Below are 7,769 nucleotides of genomic sequence, written 5' to 3'. Positions count from 1 at the left end.
ACCGGAGCTTGGGTAGGCCCGAAGGCCGTCGACGACGACTGGAATCGAAGGTTCTTGATCGATGAGAGCCGTGTCGAGTGTGGGGATCGTGATCGAAACAATACCACGAATTAGGGTGAGGATTGCGCCGTCGAGTGTGCCATAGTTCTCCGTGCCCTTCGGTCCCGAATGGTTTTCTTGGACCGGAAGGACTTGCACGCCGGACAGTCTCGAGCCTCGGATTCAGGGGAGAGGCAGAGGTTACATACTTCGTGGAGATCGGTGTGGGGGAATTTGGACCCACATCGAGAGCACTTCTTGAAGGGAGTCCTTTCCATTAGCCAGGACCGGAGCTTGGGTAGGCCCGAAGGCCGTCGACGACTGGAATCGAAGGTTCTTGATCGATGAGAGCCGTGTCGAGTGTGGGGATCGTGATCGAAACAATACCGCGAATTAGGGTGAGGATTGCGTGTCGATAGAAGAACTGGAACTGTTCGGAACCGGAGCGCGAAGTTCACATCCGATGGCGGGAAAAAAAACAATCTGAGGATGGAGCCGAAGCCCATGCGCAATACGATCCAAAGGAGGAGTCACCGACCTCGTGACTTCCAAAAACTTTCCAAGAGGAAAAACAACTGCAAACATCCGGGCCCAACACCAGATGGCGATCTATGCACAAGTGTGTAATCTGCAGCTCATATGCCTCCAACATAGATTTTCCCAGCAAACACGTATGACAAGCCATCATGGCCCATCCCTTGTTTAACCCGCTATAACGACGACAATTCCGCAAAGTGAATTTTCATGCTGTTTTTGAACTATGCCAGAATGTATAACGTTGTTGTCGATACAACTTTTTGCCTGTTGGAGCGCTCCTCACACGCTGAAAAGGGCATTTCAGCCAGGTATTTTACAGTCATTTTGGCACTGCTACCGGGTGTATCCCCAAAGCTGCCTTTCTTTGGCCTTCAGCAAGCCAGCACCCCGAAGTGGCTTAGAACGATCACTGTTGCATTGGTGTATTCAACAGAGAAAATTACACATGGGAAAAGAGGACGGATGTTCAACAGAGGTTAAATTACTTTGCTGTAACACTCTGAAAGGGATTCTCCAAAAGAACTGTATACAATTAATTAACTTGTGGTTGCTCTAGCTTTAAAATTGCATTTACCGTAATTTGTAGGTTTCAGGCTCACTGCATCCTTCTTCAGGGCTGAGGGAAATGCTGCAGCCTCCAGGGCTGCGCACCAAAGAGGGCTCACTTAGACCTAACCCATTGCTCATAAAACAAGCGGCACTGAAAGCGACCGCTTCGCGATCACTATTAAAAAGAAAGAAGAAAAAAAAAAAACACCAAACCCGCTAGTGGTGCACGCACGCGCCACAGCGACACACGTGGTTTCAATTATCGCGCCAGTGTCTGGTCACGATAATTGAAAACACATGGGCTTTGGTGCGCATAACAGACACCAATAGACCAGGGGTGGAGCAATGCGCCCGCTTTTGGCGTATTGCGTGCTCGGTTTAAAAAAAAAAAAACCACGCAAAGCCCAATAACGGAAGCCAAAACAAAAAACACACGCATGAGCGTGTACAATTCCAGGGTCCATTTCAGAACCCTGGACAAAAGGACTCTCGCTGCGCGATACACTGCATCGCTAGGCGTGAGACCTAAAAATCATGTAATTAGTATTAACTACCACGGCTTCACCTCTGCCCATCAGTTCAGCACGTCAGCGTGGAAATGGAGCTTGCATTCAGATCGTCCATTTCCAGTTTTTATTTTTTTTGAAGATTTCTCTGTGTGCTGCCTGCTTTAATCATAAAGCCACCACCCACTGCCATAAAGAGCTTGTCCACTCTGATCGGTTCTTATGCCCCATTACTTGCTGCTAGTCCATTAACATCTATGTGACTACCACGGCCCTTACTGCGAACCCCTTTCACCTCCTCAAAGGAACATAGGGAGAAGATTGCTGGTCCTAGCATAACGGCTGCCATGTTCCATGTCTTTTGTTATATTAGGTGGCACAATCTTTTTTTGTTTTGTTTGGCACTTTTAAAAAGATTTGTAAAAAAACACAATCAGGTTTGTATAGATGTTTAAGTGTTGCCTTTAAACACAGAACCCATTAACATCATAAGACTGTTAATGATCAGCCTTTCAATGCATAGCACTTGATCACAACACCACTCAAAATAAAAACACAATTTCTTTAATTGCCACTAGTTTGACATTTATTGACAAAAGAGAAAATACTTTCAAAGCTTTTGCGAAACTAATAAATGCGCATGCAACAGGACAATTTTCATCAACCACTACTTTCAATTTATGCAGCAAAATAGATACTTTCACTGGATTCCATATTAAAAACATAAAATATTGAATTCGCCACTGAAGTTTTAACAAGTTTGTAGTTGCTTGTGTTCCCCGCAGAAGGTAACCTGAAAAACTAAACAAAAAGAGCTGGTGAGTGTTTTAAGTCATCATAGTTGGACAATGCTATATTTTTGCACGTTAGTAGTTCTCAACTCGTTATCTTCCCTTATTGCAAAATCTACGTAATGGGAGGTTTTCAAACCCAAGTTGCTTTGAATTGCAAACTGAACTCACTAAGATGAAATCTCAAGAACAAAAAATTTAATGTTTTGTAAGAAACCTAAAAAAAGCGTATCCAATAAAGTGCCCTATTTAATTTCCGGTTGCAGTTTACTGTGCCCTCACGATCTTGCCAGATAGGCTTGGAACATTATCCATACAGCAAGGGTAGATTTTAACTTACTAAAATACTATAAAATAAAGTGAATGTTGCAGCAAATCAGAAACGTGGTTGTTGACTTTCAAAGTTCTAAAGCCTGCTTGAAATCATAATTAGTCCCTGGCATCCTGAAGAAAGCATGCATCCCAGCACAAACTGCTGTGGAGAAGGGTCAATGGACTTCCTTGAAAGGAGAAAATGAGCAAGCACCAGAGATCTTGACCATGTTAAACCAATTAATCCACCTTAAGTCAACAACCTGAACAAAACCTTAGCTCGAAACTAAGAAATTAGAGATGTCCACCAGTTAGTAACAAGTGAGAATACCATGGTTCTACCCTTTTTTTTTTTAATCAGCTGAACAGGGACAATTTGGTTGGCTGACTACATGATAGGTGCAGGCTAAGCAGCAAAGAATACGGCCTTTGGGGTACCATAAGAGAAACCTGACAAAGCAGAGAAAAACCCAACAGCAAAAAGAATGCTCCACTCATACAACTAAGAAGGCACAGAGGTTTATAGGCCACAGAATCTGCTAAGGGAAATGAGTTCACTGAATGAGTGTGTTGTGATACAGGCGTTTTTCATCCTATCAACAAAGGCAGGCTACAAGGATTTGGGTACAGGCGTTTGTGCTTCTGTGTGTTTTCAAGGCCATGGTGAAGATCCAATGCGTGGACCGTAAACATAAGGGACCTGAAAAAGCTATGTCACGAGTTCCAGGGAAAGAGTACTAATAGCTCCTAGTTTCTCGGATAGAGACCCTTAGAAGAATCATCAACCAAATACAAAGCAGATTTAAGAGATTGGGAAGGGGGGTTGGGAGTGGGTGTCTGAGTGCACTACTCTCCAATAGGTTGGAGAGTTAAGGAATGAAAGTGATTTAAGCATCTCACTTTGGAGTACAAAATAAGAGTACGGAGGTAGAAATATACCAGCCTTAAGGGCAGACTAAGACCAGATAATCCAAGCCTAAGATTTGTAAGATTGGTTGTATGGACCATGTTGTTTCTGTTCCATAAAATTCTGAAAGTGAAAATGGACTTAATAGTTGGAACAGGCAACAATGCAGAGTAGAAACATTGATGGAGTAATATAGTTGGCAAACTATGGGACTTAGCAGTAAACCTTGATGCTTTCTTGGCAGAAAGAATTCTCGAAGAATGGGTTTAGGCTGCTAAATACTGTAGATAAGCACAGTCCAGAAACACTAGAACCTTTGTAAAAACACTACCGAAAAAGAAAAAAGTCAAGCCAAAGAACAGACAATGGGGTCGAGTTCGCTATTCATGTGAAAACTCTAGTTACAACGGAGGTTGAATAATTTACATACACCTGTAAAGGCTAAAAAAGTTAGACAAGGTCCTAAGGAAGGTACTTAAAAGGGCAAGTCGAGGTGCCATAACGTGAAAGCTGAAAAATAAAGACTGAATGCTACCTTCAATAGTAGAAGATAACAGAGTGCCACACACTGCTTTAAACACTAATATAAGAAGCTTGCACCCGTTTTGCTGAGTTGGTCAGTTGTGATTAAATTAGCTGTTTATAAGTGAGGGCGGAGAAAGAAAGATCTTGAGAATTATGCAGGATCAGAAATTTGGAGAGGTCAGTCCAATTAAAGTAAGAGTAGCTTTCTGAAGAAGGTAGGCAACAAGGGGATGGACAACATAAGAAAAGAAAGTAGAGAAATACACTAAGTGTTTTTTTATACATTAAATATTAAGATTACTTAATTGCCTTCCGTTTTTGAAAATCCATGTTGCTGTCTGTACAGGAGTGCATGTTTTACAAAAGGATGCAAAGTGGTTCCAACACAGGGAGGTACCACAAGGTATACTTTGCTCCAACAAGAGGAAAAAGGAGGGGGGGGGGGTTATCAAAACAAATCTCCAGACCACATGTAGACAAATTAAAAAAAGTCAGAAAAGAGACAGATAATTATTAAGGGTGATGAGAAAGCTGTGTCAACCTAAAGTACACCAAAAGGTATTCATCTTCTAGGAAGTGAATGTGATGGAGACATTTTGGAGATCAAGGTCATGCTTGGGCAGCACCACAATGCAGTATCATAATTTGATATACTAAAATTAACTGGTCTTCCAAACGGTCAGCATACACATACCTCAAGTACAAAATCTCGGGAATGAGACTACGTATTGCAAAGAGGTGTACAAAGACAACACATTTTCTCACATGTATGCTGAACATACTCACAAATCCTTGGGATCAGACAAGGAGCTGGCTCCAGCCGCATCTGCAGGCAGCATATTATCTCAAGTCCATCCACTGCTCATGCTCAAAGTAGACCTTTGTGCAACATTATGCCAGCAGAGGCTTATTCTCCCTCGAAGTCCCCCAATCTGAAAAGTATATCCATTATCTGTGGATGCGCTCTTCAGCTGCAGATCAGATTGGCCCATATACCAAGATCAGAAGTTAAGAACGAAAGGTGCAAGTGACACCTGCTAGCCAAGATCTCCTAATTGGGTTTTAGTTTCATTGCATTCGCACATATTCCATTTAAGTGAAGGTTTGTTTAGTGCTCGCCTTAATTTTAAAACTTGTGCATATTGTGTTTTTTTTTTTTTTTTTAATGAGTTCACATTTGAAGCTGATGTGCTTCTCACCCTACATGGCTCATAGTAGCTTTGAGCTCTTTCAAGGCTGAGGATAGCCAACACACATGCATATATAAATATACTAGAGTTACAGTAATTGACACAGGACTATATACAGCGTATAATACAAAAAAACACCAGTGTGAACGCACAGCAAACCTATCCCATCGACTTCCATGTTTGTTTCCTCATACAATCTGTAAACATAGATGGAGTTCAGTGATCGCTATAAATTATTTTTTCATGTGTGTATAGTTGTGCGCACTAACCGGTAGAGTCCTACATATTAATGCTTAGATCATGTTTACACAACTGTATGGCTATGTAGAAAAGAAAATGACTGGCACAATTTCTGTTGTGTACAAAGTAAAGGTATATGTACAGTTTATCAAATTCTTGAATGCATAAGGTTTGTGGCTGTAAGGATGCACGAAAGAGTTGCATTTAGTAAAAGGCAGTCTCACCACGTCAACTTTAGTTATTGGGTTTTGCAAAAAAAATTGCTGCTTACCCATTGACGCCTGTTGCATGATAAGTCATAAATTCTCTAGCACTGGTGTACGCAAACATAGGCGTGGACTGGAAGGTCTATTTAAAGAGATCCATTGAAGGTCTAGGACAAACTGTATCGGTGAACCTAATGATGTACTAGAGGCATGAGGGTTTAATCTGTGCGCTCTGGAGCGCATCATTATGGATGTCATGCTGGGTTTGCCCAACTCCAGTAACATGATTTTTCCATGTTAAGCACCATATAAATTATCGGTTAGAACATCAGCATACATTATCGTCCAAACTGTGGGGTAGAATATATTTGCTTTAGATTTCATATGGACTCTGGAACTGCACAGGGCAGAGGTGACACACTGGCTTCAGATCGACATCATCTGTGCTCCTCATTATGTTAAAGTATGCACACAAGAATTAAAACCAAACACTAAACAACATTTCTTCTCTGAAATAGAATATATGGTCATGGTATAACGCAAAACGAATTATTGGCATGCTTATTCTGTATATTATTCCACTATACCTGTATCTACGCCACTCCAGCTTGAAGTCCATTTGAATAGGACAAAGACAAGAGGCAGGTGAAGGTGCAATGATTATGAAGCACGTATATAGGTGTCCACTAGAGACTGCAGTTGACTGGCTGAAATGTGCATAGTGAAGTTGATTTGGGGACCATTAAATATCTTCAAGGCAGTAATTGGAGGGAACTAGATAGCAAACAAAGACCAGATGCATTAATAAGAGGCTAAATATAAGCTGAACACTCAACCCCATGCCGCAGATAAGATTCAAGTGACAGAGTTTAGAAGGCCAAAGCTATAAGCTATTTACTGAATTGGAGACCATGCTTTTGTAAAAAAGATAAACACAGAGGGTGTTTAGGTCTTAGTATATCTGGCTGTGTGGGACAAAAGTTAAGAAAATGAACGTACTGTTTCAAGAAAAAGGATTCAAAGAAAAAATGCCACCCAATGGCACAGAAAATAGAAGCATCTGCAGTAAATACTGGCTAGACTTTAAAACGTAACTGTGTGAACACCGAAGGCATAAGCCTGTCAAAGTAATTGCTGTAATAATTATATAATTAATTCCTTTCTGAACCACACTTAAGCACCTACAGTGAATGCCCGTGAAATTTACAAGTTCTCCTCAATGTAAATTGAAGGCCATTTGCAGTTTGCAAGTGGGAAGAGGTTTATGCTATTTTTGGGGGAGAGAAAGTGTAAAGATCTGCTTAAACTGCCTTGTATTGAAAGGATACAAAGATTTTTCAGAACGGTTGGAAAATATTAACTGGACTTAAGAGATTCTGTGTAGGAATTTAGTAAGTCACACAGGGAAGGACAGAACCAAACTATGGCATGCTAGTGGCCCACATCATATTTGAGAAGGAACTAAAACATCGCAAAAATAATAGAAAATGCACTTCCTAGTAAAAAGTGCACAAATAGGAATCGAAAATACCCTACTGGGATTAAAAGGAAGAGAAAACTTTTCTAAATCTACATTCAGCGCGTTATTGCAATAGGCATTTATGGAATTTTACAAAAATAGACATTCACATCCTGAATTTCTTCGAATATTCACTGAAAACAATTCTTACATTCCCATATTACATTATACATTTTATTTGAATGCCAATCAAGATTAATCACGTTAGCTTCCAAAGCAAAGCAGATTAAGAGATCTAGGCTTACGAAATCCAAATATTTTGTGTAATTAGACGCTCGAAAGGAAGGCTGAATTTATGAAGCACCCCAATTCTTAAAAAGGTTGAATCCTACATATAAATCTCTAACAGAGTGCAAAAGGTAGCTTTGATCAATTCTCACAATTCAGGCTAAAAAGTTACTGGTGCAAAGTAGAACGAAGAGCACCATTAGTTCACGCATTAAAACAA

The 7,769-nt window shown here is 40.7% G+C and overlaps 1 protein-coding gene across 1 annotated transcript in view; it reads right to left on the bottom strand.

Moving 5' to 3' along the window:
* Positions 1-2,190: 2,190 nt before the first annotated feature.
* The window catches only part of LOC146772275 (SURP and G-patch domain-containing protein 2-like), a 48,192-nt gene continuing 42,613 nt past the window's right edge, over positions 2,191-7,769 (bottom strand). The window contains exon 11 of the mRNA XM_085639885.1: positions 2,191-2,432. The gene's annotated coding sequence lies outside the window, so the exon portion shown is untranslated. The remainder of the gene's footprint in view (positions 2,433-7,769) is intronic.

Source organism: Triturus cristatus, chromosome 12 (assembly GCF_964204655.1).
Source record: "Triturus cristatus chromosome 12, aTriCri1.1, whole genome shotgun sequence".
NCBI lineage: Eukaryota > Metazoa > Chordata > Amphibia > Caudata > Salamandridae > Triturus > Triturus cristatus.
Note: the sequence above shows the minus strand (reverse complement) of the source record. Positions and strands in the feature narration are given on the sequence as shown.